We start from the raw sequence: 16,419 nt of genomic DNA, 5'->3' as shown, positions 1-16,419 counted from the left end.
TTGATTTTCTGTGTCTGGAGCCTTTCGTTAAGGTGGGGGGGCGGAATTGGCGTGGAGGCGTAGAGGATGGAGGCTGCTGGGCAAGTTCTTTCCGAACAGCAGCGTTTTCAACGCGAAGTTCTTGTACTAACGTACGGAGTGAACGCAGCTCTAGTGCGATAGTGTTTAACATGGTTTCCTTATTAGGTGTGGTCGTGTGTGTGGTTGTAGGCGCTGTAATATGTATAGGAGTAGGTTGGGAGGCAATGCTAGCCCAGTTTACCGTAGGGGTGGCGAGGGTGAGACCATGTTATCGTGGCTGAAGGGGGGGGGGGGCGGACATCCGAAGCCTCGGGCGCCGAAGATCCCAATACACTCCGTTCGCTGCGAGTGACACGCCACCGCGCGGCCGTCAGAGAAGGCAGTCGGTGAGACCCCGAGCAGACGCGAACGCTTTCCCGTGCCCGCTAGCACCACTTCCTCCATGGCTTGCATGTAGTTGTAGGGGTTCATTGACGCAGTCATGAACTGCTGTGTTGTCGGTTGTACGAGCAGGTACACGTCGTGCCCTGCGGGAACGACGATTTATCGTTTCTCTACTCTTTTGTGCTTTATTGGGCAGCGGCAGAAGTGAATTGCGGCTGTGCGAAGAAAAAAGTAGGCTTGGTTCCCGCTCCCTTCGCCGTTTCGCGTTTTGTGATTTTGTTTTTCTTGTATTGCTAGAATTTGTGTACATTTCAGCGCTGACGGAACAAACTGGGAGCCCTCTCAGCACTATGTGATATGCAGTGCACATTTCGTTGGAGGTGCGCCGTCGAAGGATGTCTCGTCCCCGTCGTACGTGCCAAAACTATTTCCTGACGAGTATCTTTAGCTGTCCGTGCTTGCAGGAGATAAGCTTGGACGCTATGACAGATGAGAACTGCACAAAATGAACTTTCTCTATTTTTTTCTGGCTGTCAGCTAGTCGCATTATGATTAGCCATTAGATTTTCGACGACCCTTCAGCCTATATTCCGTCATGTTGGTGTGCTCGACGGCTCGTGTTACCAGTTAGATTTTAGTAGTGTAGCTTGCTAGGCAAGTAGGTGAATAAAGACTGCAGGAACAGCGCGATCGGTAAGCACAGGACGAAAAAGAAACGCACACAACGACACGAGCACTGACTATCAACTTTGTATTTCCTGTTAGGTCACAAACGCAGCATATAAACAATTCATAGTCAGCGCTCGTGTCCTCATATGCGTTTGTTTTACGTCCCGTGCTTTGCGTTCACGCTGTTCCTGCAGTCATGCTTTTAGTGCTGGCGGAAGCGCAGCTGATCAAGTAGAGATACGCTAACTAGAGTCGATCCCCTTCCCCCGAGATGCTGAGCGATAAGAATGTCAGGTCGTCGCGGCTATTTGAAAAGATCATAAGATTAAAAAAGAAAGACTATAGCTGGATTAGCCCTATGGCACTTGGAAGCTTCAAGAGGTCTTGGTGCCCGAAATTTTAAAAATAGATTTAAAACAAGCAACACTGATATACACAGGACACAGTGAGAGTAAACGACGGGACACTCATTGTGCCTTTGCTTACCACTGGGTTTTTTTTTTAAATCAGTTACGGCAATGTACCAACTAGCCCAGTTTATTGCCTTGGCTCAAAAATATTTGCGCACCTCTGCGCTAGAACGTAGCTTAGGTGAATTTAGAGTTTGGGTGAATCATAAAAGTGTAGTGAGTTCACACAGACGTTAAAGCCAAGTGCGCAAGCACATTTAGTGATTGATACTTTTAGTAAACAGCTGACCCTGTAATCATTCAATGTTGATGAATGAGCAAAGCGTGCAGCATACAGGCAATCGCGCGCACGGAACTAAAATCAAGGCTGTTTCTTTTCATCCTAGATCTAGCCGTCATTGCAGTTTTTGTTTTGTTGTTACTCTGGATCCTGACGGGGAGTGAGACAAGGAGAAGCAGATCTGCGGCACCTATTGGCTGCAAACAAGATAACAAGGCTGCTAAAATTTGAAGCAGTTCTACTGCTGCACCTCAGTCGGTTCATGTTATGTCAGCTCGAACCAAACAGTACGTAAACTGTTGAAAAATTGCAGTAATTGCTCCTCCCTTCTCCTTGCTCTCATATTTTTTCGTTCATTTCTACCTTCCATTGAATTGATGATTTAGATAAGTTACAGGACACATTTTTCACTTCAGGATTAAGAAGAGGACAGCCATTACAGCTGTTGCCAATATCGCCGAATCTTCACAGAATGTGTTGCACGCTGCACCAACTACAGACACCATGGATTCACCAGCCACTTCAGCACCACTGAGGGGGGAACCTGAAGACAATGATGGAAATAATGAATCCGAATAGCTGCAAGGCGTAAAGATTGGTGCTGTTTTAATATTGCCAGGCACAGAGCAACTGTCCATTCAAAATGTGGAGATTACCGAAAATGCAAAGTGGGTGCTTAGGTTTCGAAAGTTAATGAGCAGAAGAAACATGTTGTTACAAATGACAAAAATGCAGCAATAAATAACTTAAACAACATTTATTGAAGCAGACGTGAACCAAAAAGAAACAAGTAGAGCTCTGATGTCACAGGCATTAGCAACAATGTAAAAGGAGGATCACACAATTTGTTAGCTGCAAACATAGCACTAGGACTAATTCGCATGTGTGTATTTCACCTCACTGTGTGACATCAACTTGCCAATGTAACGGTGCATCCGGGCACCGAGCGAAAGTGCGTCTATGTCAGCATGCGACTCCTTGCATATAGCCAATGGATAGCAAAAAGCAGAGCCTTTTGCTAGAGATTTGCTTTAGCTCAGCTACAAGTACATAGTGGTCTGAACTGCTACAAGGTCCCAGTTTCACATTACCTTATTGTGCAATGTAACCCCAAATGTAGTCAAATAATCCTTGGAGCATCTGAGGTACGTCACACTTGGTTAATGAGGACTGTAATCCATGCTCAACTGTTGCCATTTTTCAAGATTTGCAGAAGGAAGCAGTGACAAAGGGCTTGGAGCTTGTTCCTCACAACGTTGCTTGCCTTTGGATATTGCATGGCTTTTTATTGAGTGTCAGTGACTGCGTTTTAATGCATCACTATTTCCCTAGCACAAGCTGATCAGCGATACACTAATGTGTGAAGTAGCCTACACTGCCTCCTTCAAAAAGTGACTCCCCTGAAACTCAAAACAAAGAATGGTGCGCTGAAAGGTAGTCTGGAACACAGAAGCAAGTACAGTAGTACTGGGTGTAAAATGACTGGAGATGAACGAGGTGAAACAGCTCAGGCGTAGCGAATTGCGGTATGAAGGAGGCTTGCACACACAGGTGCTACTTAATTCCTCAGGCAGTGAACAGACTTGTAGAATGTAGTTCTGGCCGTCAAATTTTTCTTGCTAAAAAGTCTACGATGGTTGTTTTTGTTGGTCGCAATACATGTTCCATACCACCAAGTCTCTCGAGTGCACTCTACCTGTATGAAAACCTTGAGAAGGCTATTTGCTTTGTTTGCCTGTCTAGCGATCTTAGATGGGGCATACAGTTGGCGTTGTAGTGCAAAATTAAGCTAGGAAGCACCTTGTTCTCTTATATGAAAATCATAACACACCTCTTTTATGCAGGTTTCAACGCAGAAGGTTGAGACACCGTAGGCCCACCGTAAAGGTGCCCTTATGATTGCGTGCACCCTGTTTGCTGATGCATGCGAGGCGCCCGTCCAGGTTTAAATCCTGGAAGACGAACACACGCGAACGAATTAAGGGGCAAACTGAATTACGTGTTAGCGGCCCGGCAGCTCTTCGCACACTCGGTAGGATCATTCTAGGACGCAGAGAGTAACGCAACTGCAGAGTATCCATGAAAAAAAACGAAGCTTTGCGAACTTCTCTTGCGACGGAAGCACAATGTTTCTTTTCCAGCGCAGCATAAACAACAACAGAGCTTGTACCGAATGAGAAAGACTCATGATGGCCGAAGTGACCATGCCGCCGTCGTTATCTGCGCCACATCAGTGGAAGCGAAAGACGAAAAGGGCCCGGTCGTAACAAGTTTATTTCTCGCCCGCACCTCAAGTTCTTGGCATGAGCCGCGCGAGTGTGCGATGTTAAAGCGATCATTATGAGTGATGATTCTGCATCGTCGCTACAATCGACAATTTTAAATAAAATACTCAAAATACTTGGTGGCTGCGAATCGACATGGCACGAAGCCGCGAAGAAATAATAATGCCGCCAAGCCACTCGCCGAAGTTTCAATAGCGAATGGCTGTGGAGCCGTTGATTATTCCAATGGTTTTGAGCATTTTGTATACACATGTATAGTGGTGATCCACCAATAATATTCTAATCGTGAAAGAAGGAGAGCTTGTCTTGATAGCCATGAAGTAAGCCTATTGGGTGACACACGCCTGGCGCACACATTTAGCCGTTAGTACTGACGATGCCGTATGAAAGCGTTCACTCGCTTCAAAAACGTGGCGGCTCTCGTGCAGGTTTTTCCTTTTTTAATGGTGCCATTATGGAAGAACGATCCCACAACAATATGTCTAAATCCAGCTCGAAGCACTAACGTGCCAGCCATGGGTGCTTGAACCGCCTTAGCTGTCAAAGCAGTGAGACACTATCGTTTGCTAAGGCTCGCTTCGTTGCACGCTCACCGCACCACAAATGGCACAGCGTGCGTTTTTCAAACTGCCCTCTATAGCTTCTACACGTAGTGTAAAAGAGCTCCTGGGGTTGATTCTTGCGCCGCTGCTTTGATCGGCTGCGTGAGCCGCGACGTCTTCAGGTTGAACGTGGACTGCGGGAGCGGGTGTCGCTAGGCTTCACCTCCCGGCGTTCCGGATGAGCATCTTGCGTGGAAATCGTGGTTCAGACGTACTGTTGTTGCTGAAGCTTGGCTTTTTTTGGCAATGATAATTAAGAAGGCGAGGTGCCTGGTAGCGTTGAGGACAGGTGTCACCTGTCTGGTGGGCTTGGCCGCACGAAAGACAATCGAGGATTCATGGATGAGCAGTAGCATGGTTGGAAGTGTCAAACAGCGCACAGATTACGGCATTCGGTTTGGGGCAGACATCTGAACGGTGACCGACTGCCCCCCATTTGTCGCAGACTTTGGTGTGCTTCTTATGTGGGTAACACTTGCATTCGGCTCCTCGATAGTAGGCATCAAAAGGGACTTGGTCGCCATAGAATACAATGGGTACAGCGTTTGTCCTTCGCATTCGTCGAGCTTGTACTATCGTGGGGTTGCCATCATTATCAAGACTTGCTGAGATGTATTCAGGAGAGTCGTAGGGAGGATTATTGTCGATCACTCTATTTGCTGTGTTCTCAGGGGAAGTAACGTAGGCTCGAACGTCATAGCTTTCAGTTTCCACCTGTAGTTCGGAGATCCGACTGTAGATTTCTGCGTTGGATAGATTAAATGTGCTTACTACGATGAGATTAGCTTCAACGCGTGTGCGGTAAATGTCTAAATAAGTAGCGTTGCACGCAGATCTACTTTGCGTTGAATAGCATCACGCAGTTGTGCTTCCCCACTTTGGAAAGGTTGAGGCCGTCCCTCGGGCGAATCACAACTTTGACGTGATCATCTGGCAAACTCGGTTGCCTGGGTTTGCGAGGGTGACGCTGGGCCGATCCATTCAGAATTGGGGTTTCGGACGCACTTCCCTGGCCAGTTGCCGATGCCGGAGCATTCGATGCATGCTTGCGTTGCTTGTTTCAAAGGCTAGAGGTTCATCCGGCTTCGAGGGTGGCGTCTTCAGGACTGATCTCAGTTCCTTCGACTGTGAACACTTCCATGGTTAACACGGCAGCCATTTCTGAAGATAGGGCTCAACGTGGGCGAGCCAGATGAATCTGGGTGGCACCGGCGTCACGGCAAGGAGCTGTTGTAGCAGCCGCCACACCAGCGTCTGGCGGCGCGAGCAGTGCGAGTTCTTCATTAGGGTGAGCATCTGTATCACCTAGGTCGGGAAAAGCTCGCTCACCAAAAATCTTCCGTGTACTGTGGTCGGGGGCTGGTTGTATTGGGTGCTGGGTGGTTCCAATCATCGACAAGGGCGATTGAAGATATCCATTAGTAGGGGCTTAACGCTGCCTCTTCCACATGCAGGAGCGAATGGGTATGCTGCTGCTCTGCATCACGTCCAAGGGTTCTCCCTGTGAAGTGTAGCTATGAGTCATTTCACGCGAACGCTTTCATGCAACTCCGTTCATGCGGATCTGCGGAGTGACTTCATGTGTCGGTTTTTTATTGAAACGACCGTAGCGCGTCTAATGCGTGTGTAGTGCAGGCCAGTTGTTACACATATTTGGGCATATGTATCTATACAGAACACATGGAGCATGTAATCAACATACATTCAGAAACATTTCCTGCTTCAGCAGTTGACCAGAACGCGGCGCAAAATGGTCGAAACACGCTGCTTCGGGACACCTCACCAGTAGAACTCTCAATTTTCAGAAAGTTTCGCGCACCGCACCAGACATCACGATTGTCTAATTGGGCACATTTAAAAAACTGTTATCGCAGTGCTGCTAGTCAAGCGTTCGTGCCAGTCTGGTCATTGTTTTTTTCTTTTGTGTGCAGAAGCCGGCTGTAACCACTCGTCATAACGTCATGCCCTGTGGTCACTGACAGGATCCAGCAAGAAACGCGTTCACTGTGTCACAGCACGAACAAAACACATTCAGAAAGCTGGACTACTTCTAACTGGACGAACTACATTGTACGACGCGAGCCCATGGCTAGTTGTGTAAAATATAGAACTGCACAATGTTTCCAGTTCAGTAACGCACATCCTGCTTCCTTTTGTGTTGTACCATTTATGTTCATATAGGTAACCGCTTATTCTACGCCTCATTTTCTTCTACTTTGTTGAATTTACATTCATTCACCGTAGCAACTGAACCCACACAAGCACTTTTAGGGACGTTTTGAACATCTTAAGGGGCGCTTCAGGAACATAAGCAGGGAGGAAAGGGGAAGGTGTTGCTACCTTGGAAACTTGTTTCATCTAGGCACCTTACACTACCTCGCCTGAGCCATCGGGCGCAGACCCGGTCTCTATACCTACGAATTTATTTCGACTATTTCTCATCAAACTACTGCCGAAAACATGTTTGCAGAACACCGCGATGGTAGGCGGCGAGCACGAGCCCAAGCCTTACATGACGACTATGCCTCGCGGCTTGATGTGGCCTACGTGGACGCGGCCCGCTACCCCTCCCAACCAAGCGCGTAGGCACTTAGCGTAATAACTACTCGCACCCCCGTCAACACTGACGCAATCTTGAGAGTAGCCGGTCCTGTCCGTGCCCTCCACCTCATCGAAGCCGAGGAAGCGGCCGTAGCTCTCGCGGCCTCTTACGGGTTCACTATGATCTTCAGCGACTCGAAAACCGCTATCTCACATTTCGCTCGCGAGGACTCGCTTGCTCGATTCTGTGCCGACCGGTTGTGCCCTCGAGATATCCGATGAAAGCGCAGCTCTGACCTACTGGTTTGGTCCTACGCCACCTCCTGACGCCGGTTCCCGACAATGACGACAGCGTAGCTCCAGTCGACTGGATTAGCCCTACGTCATCTCCCTTTTGCCGACAACAGCTCTTGCAAGTGGTGCCCCGTGCTCACACTCCTGCGACCGTGTTCATCTTTTTTCTTCTCTTTACTTCTACAGCTTTCTGTCCCTGTGCCTCTCTCTATATATATATATTTATATATACTTTTATTCCTATCCTCCTAATCCCTTCTTACCCCCATCACTTGTGAACTACTGTTGAGGTGTAACACCAGATGCAGACGGTTACGGGGCTCAAATTTCTATTCTTTTCCTTTTTATAACCATATAAGAAAAAAATTCGCTCGTGGCATCGTTGCTCCTGGTGCCTTACGGCTCCTTGAGTCCCTCGCCTACCTCGAAGACAAGGATCCACCTCCCATATCTCTTATCTAGGTCCCGGCCCCGGCGCACGCAGAAAACCCGGGGAACGAAGCCGCCCACCGACAAGCTCGACAATTCGTCAACCGAGTGGTGGGCCCTGCGATGAGTCCAGAGAACACCGGCGAGCTTCTATCACGAAATTGCTCAGCACTTTTGCCTCGCACGTCGAACAAAATCCCCGCCGCATACCAAACTAATGAAACCACAAGAAATCACAGGGCGCCACCTTCAAATGATCTCGTTCCTGGGCCCGCAGGTATACGCACACTTTAACCCGATCTGTTCAGTCCGCATTGCTCAAAATGTAGCTTCGTCGCCTCCCTCTCTCATATACTATGGGACTACAGCGAGGACCCACCGCCGCCTGAGCTCCTGACTACTCCCTCGTGCGAGGCATAAGAAAGAGTACTCCGAGATACAAACCTAGAAGTACAGCTCTGGGCCATACAGTGAGCAGAGGAGTTGGCGGCCAGGCATGTCCTATTCGCGATTCCTCTGTGATTTTTTTCCACTTGAATAAGGTTGTTTCTCACTCTCTCTCACTCTCTGCCTCGTCTTAAAGTCCTGGAAATTCGCCTTTAGGGGCACGCGGTATATAGGCGCATGCGCGCGTCTCTCATGTATCTCGGCCACACTCCGCCGACTAATGCTCGGTGCGAGACGCGCATGCCACGTTCTATTTTTAATAAGGCCTTCTCGAGGTTTCCTTTTTATCCACTAGGCTATGTATTTTGGCACTGCATTCAGACTTTCAAACCCGTTTGAACAGTGCCTATCGCGAAATCTACTCCATGGAGCAACGTTTAGGGGCGGAGCTCCCAAAGCCGTGGGACATGCGTCCGCAATATACGTAGTAGTAGTAGCTGTAGTTGTAGGTAGCCACCTCCACAGCTGGACTAGAAGAGCGACGCGCGCACTCTTTAGAATTACGTGCGTTATTTACGTACGTTAATTACGTACTATATTTTGAATTACGTACGTCATTCATATATAAAAAGATAGTTGTCTCCGACAAACTAACCTACATAGACGAGTATTAATGACTTATACTTCAATGCAATTTGCTTTGAATTTGAGGCTTACCAAAACAAATTGGCAGTATATCCACGGAGTGAAGGATGGAGAGTGGAGCGAAGCATTGATCCATCAATTCGTTCTTGCTTCCTTCCGTCTGTGCGACCGTTCATGCGTTCATCCGCCCGTCCGTGCGTGCGTCCGTTCCTGCGTTCGTCCATTCATCCGCCCCTGCGTCCGTTCATGCGTCCATTCATGCATCTGTCTGTCTGTCCGTTTGTGCATCTATTCAACACTCCAAGTACCACCATCTCGAATCTTTTCATCATATATTCCCAATATAGAAACACCGCCTTCCAGCGGACATTCCAATGACTAAACGAGAGGTGGCACACGCACACCTTCTAATAGCTTGCGCTTCGGGTCTACTTCCCACCTTTAACCACCTCGAGTTCATGGTATATACTAGTTCACTGCATTCATGGCACTGCGGCCCAACACTCGCTAAACCTTTCTAAAACCAAGGAGGTTACGCCCAGCGAGTATAACGTAGCAACCTTTTCCTGGCAGATAGAGCTCAATGTACATGCCAATGACTGCATGGGAAATGAGAGACAGGAGAACTCGGCTTTTACTTTCTTACGGCTTGCACTTCGTACCTACTTCCCACCTTTAACTACCTCGAGTTCATTCATGGTATATACTAGTTCATTGTATTCATGGCACTGCGGCTCAACGCTCGCTAAACCTTTCTAAAACTAAGGTGGTTACATCCAGCGCGTATAACGTAGCAACCCTTTCCGTACAGATAGTGCTCAATGTACATGCAATGGCTGCTAATGCGGATCGCAGCGTGCACGTTAACTAAAAGCCGAATGCTCCTGTCTCTCATACCCCATTATCAGCTATTGGAATGTACATTCAGCACTATTTTTGTTGTTCAACAACGCACAGAAGGAATCTCTCCCCGGCACCACCTTGGAGGTCAAAATGTTTGCAGGTCAAAGCGTAAGACTGGTTACATACTACGCGGGACGAACGGGTGCCGCTATAAGGAGCTTCGCCCCTAAAAGTAGTAACAGAAGGACGCACTTTGAGCATTATTTGACCAGTAAATCATAGAGAAATAAAGGTTAAGAGTGGACACTCCCGTAGACCCCAGCGGCCCAATCGACCCTAGCACACCTAGTGGTTGGTGAGAGCAAGTGGCGTGAGCTTCCTGTTTCGGTTTCACTGGCGCAAATTTTGAATTACTTTGCATAACCGACGTTTGGCTATGACGAAAGTTCATGATTTCAGACCACTATTCATCGCCCAAATGGATAGTTTTTGTAGGTCGTTTTGATTTAGCGATTCCCTGTTTTGTTTTGTTCAGTGGTTCGTGCGAATCGGTCGTGACGTAATTTTTATTTCGATTAAGTTATAATAAAAAGAGATGCAGGTAATGATAATTCACTACAGTTTTATTCATCGCGCTTGTGTTTTTCTTTTGGAACGAGTGATCAATGTATATATCAGTCAAAGAGACAGAGTATCCGTAATGTTTTATTCAAAGGCAAGGTAGCGTCTGAGAATATAAAAAGCGCAATATGACAAAGGTAGACAACAAATGTATCTCGCCTTACAAATAAATTGTAACAAATACAGAGAGAAGACAGACAACGCACAAATCGCTAGAGTTGGCAGAAGCCGAAAAGCTGGTGAAGTATGACACACCGGGCCAGTGGGTAAGTAAGAATCTATGGCAAAAACACAGCGCACAATGCTGATGAAGAAGGAAGAAGTGACATATACACAGCAATGACGTCGCGAATCACGCCTGGGGTTAACCGAAATAATGCATATAAAAAAGAGCACACAGAAACCACACGACACAATATAGCAGAAAGGCAAAGGTGCAGTGTGCTGGCTGTGCTTAAGAACAGCTAGTCCAAAATGAAAAAAAGCAGACTTGATGCCTGCTTGTCCTCAGAAAGGTAGGGCTTTGCAGCTTGCTCACTACGCGAAAGACAAACTTTATGCTACAAAACTGGCAGGTTTTGTGGCTTTTGTTATGCGTCGCCTTCATAAAAAAATTAAGATCCCAAGTGATTTGCGTATGGGTGATGCTGTGACGCTTGCGAGCTAAAATAGATTGTAGTCATCACTTATCCAGAATTGTGGACCCTAATTGGTGCTACGAGAGCGGTATTACAGGGCTAATAAATAGCAGGAGGAAACTACTTTGGCTCATTATTTTTCACAAAGGCTCTACATCGTACGTTATCACTCAAAAGCTATATAAAAATAAAATGGCAGCGTCCGCAGCCCCATCAAACGCTACAAGTTTGAGTATTCTTTTGAAAATTTTGATGGGCAAGATGAGGAGGTTGATGAGAAGCTAAAATACGAAAAGCGTGATAACGTGAACCGTGCCCACTTCATACTGTGTTCCTTAGCCACTCGAAGACATTTCAACAAGCGGTTTTGTTATCGATATATTACTTGAGCTGGAGAGATAAAGCATACACAGTGACCAAGCGAGCCACAGTAAAGTGTACAGTTCACCCGCATTTGCTACAAAAATACAGACAGGATACCCAACATTCTTTTTAAGGTTACGCAAATCACTTCGAGCGAATACACAGTGTCCCTACTTCTCATAGCGGGTAACCTAAACAATGTATGCAACGAAGGAGTGGCTAGCCCAGTTGAGCTGAATATAAGCATATAAGACCATAATGAAGTCTGCTGTAACGAAGTAATAACATAACAAAGCTATTGCAGGATTCGGCTCAACTCGAATACTTTAGTGTAAACCCGCCGCTAATTGCTAAGCTTTGAACTTATCAAGCTGTATGCCTGAGATTGAAGACTGGAACGTAACCCTATCTAAGTTTCGGTTCACAAAACGCACATGCCAATATAAACGAACCCGGCAAAACATTTTCAGAAACTTCGCGCGACACCCAGCAGAGCAGAAATGAAAATCGCCAACACTTGACAGATGGTGATACAAAACATCGCACACTTTCAGGTGATGTGCAGTGGCCTCAATTATGGCAAGAAAGTGAGATTCAAGTTGTTGTACGTATGCAAAAGCTGCTTCTGATGGCACAGTGAGATTCCCAAAAAGTTTCCTGGGAACGTGGTATGCTTTGAGCATTGTGAAATACTGGTGGGTACCCTTAAGCGTCTCACTGTCGTCTTTCAGTAACTGTGGGCAACTGCAACCGTCACATGCATTCCGAAGGAAGTGTTTGATGAGAAAACCAGCTACATATTATGCAGCGGAGTCATCGATAATATGGGAGTGAACGTTTGTCGCAAGTTCAGAGAGATCGTCTAGAGCGGGAAAGTCGTCAGGCTGTGGCTGTGCACACTCCTCATTATCCACAAGAGACGCACTGGTGAGGGAGAATAGCGAGAGCTGCTCTTGGAAGAGGTCACATTCATCATCCTCGACATTTCTGTATTCTGACAGCTTGAAGAGTTTTCTTATGCAGATGTGCTTCAGGCCACAAATATATTGTGCTACATTGGGGTTGGTGTTGCAACCCTGTTTTTGCCTAATGTGGCCAAATATGTTCTCTAGAGGATCCTGTTGAAGCCTGCGTGTTAACAGGTATTCAAAATTGTAATTTTTGGAGAGGTCGTCCCATAGTTGACAAATTGCCTGAATTGTAATTTGCCAACCTACGATGGTTTGTGGTTGACGTCTGCCAACAAACTGCCATGATGCAATCCAGGGAAGCTGGCCTCGGAGGAAGTCAATCAGCTCTGAATCATTTTTCATGATTGCATGCCGCAGCTTTTGCGAAGTTCTTTTTTTACTCGAGCTGTTCAAGGCATCGAAAATCCTGTCCATACGATCACAAAATTGAGCTGTAGTGATGGCCGAGGCAGGCAGCACCTTCGCATACACCAATGCCGTGATAGCATTCCAAACTGATGCACTGAGGACCTGAGTTGCTCTGCTGACCTTCATATCAGAAAAAGGTTTCTGATGAACGTGCCATTCAGTCAACTCTGGAGCCAATCGCAACCGCAACTCATGTGAGGATTGGTAAAGGCTTACAATGTGCGACCAGTTAACGATGTCATCCCCAATGTATGACTTGTGTGCTTGGACATTATTGCGCGTTGTTTTAATTAAATGCGGAACATCAAAAATGTAATATACCCGCTCACCATTAACTTCAAAAAAAGGCTTTGCTACAGTCACTCTTAGTTCGTTAGCGAGACTTACATTTGAACTGCCCTGGTCACAAATTACTGCTTTCACTGCAATATTAATGCTCCTAAGCTCCAAAATGAGTGACACCAGCACGTTATACATAACAGATGATGGTGTTGATGTGTGCCCTATAGCAAAAGCAACCGGTTGAACCCACTTTCTCGAAACGCCAACAATAAGAAAAACCAGTGCTCGATCAGCGATGGTTGAAGTGCGATGAGTGCCATCATCCGTAAAACCCTGGACAACGTCTCTTGCAGCATCATAGTACAAATTCTTTTTGAGTGCTATTTCTTCGAAAACTGAAGCGCACACTCGGTCCCGTTCATTCCAAGCTTGAGTATTTGTTGCAATGGAAGGAAGGATTCCTGGAATTATGATTGGAGTCATCTTTACATTAGCTAGCCACCTCCTTAATGAACGACGGGAGGGCAAAGAAAAATATGGAGCCAGAAATCAGTATGCTCGCGGACCTCGGAAGTTTAAGTGAAGAGCAAATTTCTTGAACCACGCGGGAAACCGCTTGCCCTTGCGTTTGGGCCTCAAGCGAACATGTGCAGAAAGAAGTTTAAAAACCTCCTCGGTGACGTGCGGTCGGATAACTTCAAGGGCCTTTGAAGTCGATGACGGTGCTTGGTGAGGCTGTCTCCTAAGTCTTTTGATAGTTTTCCGCTGTGCTGCTACTTTGGCTTGCAGATGTTTAGTGGTTTGCTTGTACTTCATTGATGGAGACATTGCCGCTGGCACACAGGAACGCACTGCAATAAACAAAAAAATGGATGTAAAAGCGAAGAACAACTAATCCCATACGAGCACTTTCCTCGCTCTTTCAGACCCAATGTGCACAACTTTCTGTGGTGCAAAGTTTTCGATTCCACTACCTAAAAACAAACCATTCACAATGTTGAGAATGCACAAAAAAATAAAAATCACTGAGAGCCCACCCTTACATTTTGTAAGTGCACACGTAGTGTCCTTTTAAGGATAGTTTCCTCAGAATGTCCTAAACATAAAATAGCACATTAAAAACAGCTGCAATGAAAGCATAGTCACCATTTTCTCTAGGGCACTCAGGCGTGGAGCTGTTGGCGGAGACGTCTTCTGGAGGGTTTTGTGAAGCTTGTTCAGTGCCTCGGACAGTGCTGTCGGAACAATCTTGCGAGCGGCCTGCGGAAGTCTCTATATCAATCCACTCTGGTGTTGAAGTGAACATACAACTTACCGGTCACACAAGTTCCTTTTGTGACAGCTGAATGACTGGTTAAGGTTTTCTCCGGCAAGATGAAGTCAGCGGAAATTCTTTCACCAGCTACAAGGGAGATGCCACCTGCAGAGGTTTGGTCAACAGTCAATTTCGGTAAAAAAAAGAAATCGCGACACTGAACGCACCCTTTTCATCGGGGCACCTCAATGTGTGGGAGCCGCTTTTTGAAGCCTCTACCGCAGGTCCGGAAGAAATGAAATTACGACAATGTATCAGTAAGAAGCTTAAAATAACACAAACTGAAGCTCATCCGCACCTTGCAGTGCAGCTTCTGCAGCCATGTCACAGTCACTACTTGAAGCGACGCTCAGAGAACCTGCATATATGTGCAGTTGGTACAAGTTACAAAGCTTGTAGCATGGGGAAACTTAAACAGCTCTTTCAAACGCATAAATTGGTCGAACGTGGAAGAAAAGAGAAGGCACCAACTAGGAAACAAGTAATTTGTGATTTTTGGAATTATCAACACTGGCAGCTTTCACTGATGAAAGGTATACGTACATGTGCACTCAGGCTTGAAGATAACGTGAAATAGCCCTTTAAAGTCTTTCAAAACAAGTTGCGCAGGTCAACAGCATCAAAAAACGACAGAAATGTAAAGCTGCTGTTAGGAAGGTAATAGCCCACAATTCACAAAATTTACGACTTTCCAAGTGTTACTTCTATAGTGAGGCTTCTCTATCGGCTACAAAGATCTTCACGGTTAACTGTCGCCACTGATTCAATACAAGTGGCTGCTATTGCACATATTTGAGTTTCAGTCAATCACCTACATGGTGCAGCTGGTTGCACACTGGGAACAGCCATTCTTGTAAGCCTTGTGTGCCCAGGGTTCATGAAACTTTAGCAGTAAAATGGTCGCTACAAACCCTGTACGTTGCGTACAGTAGGCTGGCCGGCTTACTAAGGAGATCATCGCGTCCAGCATACTGCATCCATGCTGTCATCCTGCATTGGCAATGAACTATCAGCTGAAAGGGGAAGTGCTTGAATAGTGATTTTTTATTGTTACCCTCACTGAGCAAGTACGAACAGTAAGACTAAAGACATGCGAACCATACAAAAGCTTTAACACACCTGCCGTCCCGTGGTATGTGGAAGAAACTCGTCCCAGGCTTCTTGTGGGTTCTGCCATTGTTGAAGCACCACGATACACAGCAGTAGCTGCCGTAGCTTTGACCGCCGGATGGCATGGCGTCAGCGCGGTCTGAAAATGTTAGTAAGTAAATGCTTCGCTGTCAAATTACGAAAAAGATATGTGCACGTCATAAGTGTACCAACAAACCCCTTTGAATGATTAGCTAATCGATGCACAATACAAAACCAGTGATACATCTCTGACCCATAAAACTCTGACTTGCAAAGATATACGTCAAGACCACGTACAAAGATCTTCAGAAGTTTCCAGGCTGCTATCCCTTGTAATGCAATGGTATCGTGGCCTGGGAACTTTAGAACACCTTCGTACGTACGCAGCATCAGCAGTACCCTGGGAAGAAAAATCGTAGTTGAAATTTATGCGGTAAAATTATATTGGAAACGTCAAAAAAATTTGTGAGCAGCTTGCACTAGTGGCACAAGGCTAGCGAAAAAACGAAGATGATGGCCACTTGGCTAGTCCAGATTTGCCTCCGGCACACCAAGAATTATTCGTGTTCCGAGCCTTCGGGAAACGCGTCATGAAGCATGCGAGGCCCAGCGAATGCTTCTCAATATTTTGCACCGAGCCTATGACCTAGCTGCCCAGCTACGCTCAGCGCACAGACGCTCGCGTCCGTGGCAGACGCAGCACGCGTCGCCTCGGCTTGACGCCGTGCCGCCTTTGCTATACTACATACGTTGCACAATGTTCCCGTCTAGCCGCCGCATAGAGCCACAAACTTTCTTTTTAGCGAACCTCCCAGTCCTTACAAGCTTCAGAAAAAGGTTACAACTGCGTGAATGAGACGCCACGTAAGAAACAAACTCGCACACTCGAAGCGCAACGTG

At 46.6% G+C, this 16,419-nt stretch overlaps 1 long non-coding RNA gene and 1 pseudogene across 1 annotated transcript; one reads left to right on the top strand and one right to left on the bottom strand.

Moving 5' to 3' along the window:
• The first annotated feature begins 502 nt into the window (after positions 1 to 502).
• On the top strand, positions 503 to 3,713 carry LOC119161646 (uncharacterized; annotated as a pseudogene).
• Positions 3,714 to 13,872: 10,159 nt separating this feature from the next.
• LOC142774498 (uncharacterized) lies at positions 13,873 to 14,459 on the bottom strand. The gene is made up of 3 exons (XR_012886418.1): positions 14,389 to 14,459; positions 14,220 to 14,333; positions 13,873 to 13,924 (listed from the first exon to the last, which is right to left on the bottom strand). It is a non-coding gene; the product is annotated as an uncharacterized LOC142774498 (long non-coding RNA).
• Between the last annotated feature and the right edge of the window lie 1,960 nt (positions 14,460 to 16,419).

Source organism: Rhipicephalus microplus, chromosome 10 (genome assembly GCF_043290135.1).
Source record: "Rhipicephalus microplus isolate Deutch F79 chromosome 10, USDA_Rmic, whole genome shotgun sequence".
Classification (NCBI taxonomy): Eukaryota; Metazoa; Arthropoda; class Arachnida; order Ixodida; family Ixodidae; genus Rhipicephalus; species Rhipicephalus microplus.
Note: the sequence above shows the minus strand (reverse complement) of the source record. Positions and strands in the feature narration are given on the sequence as shown.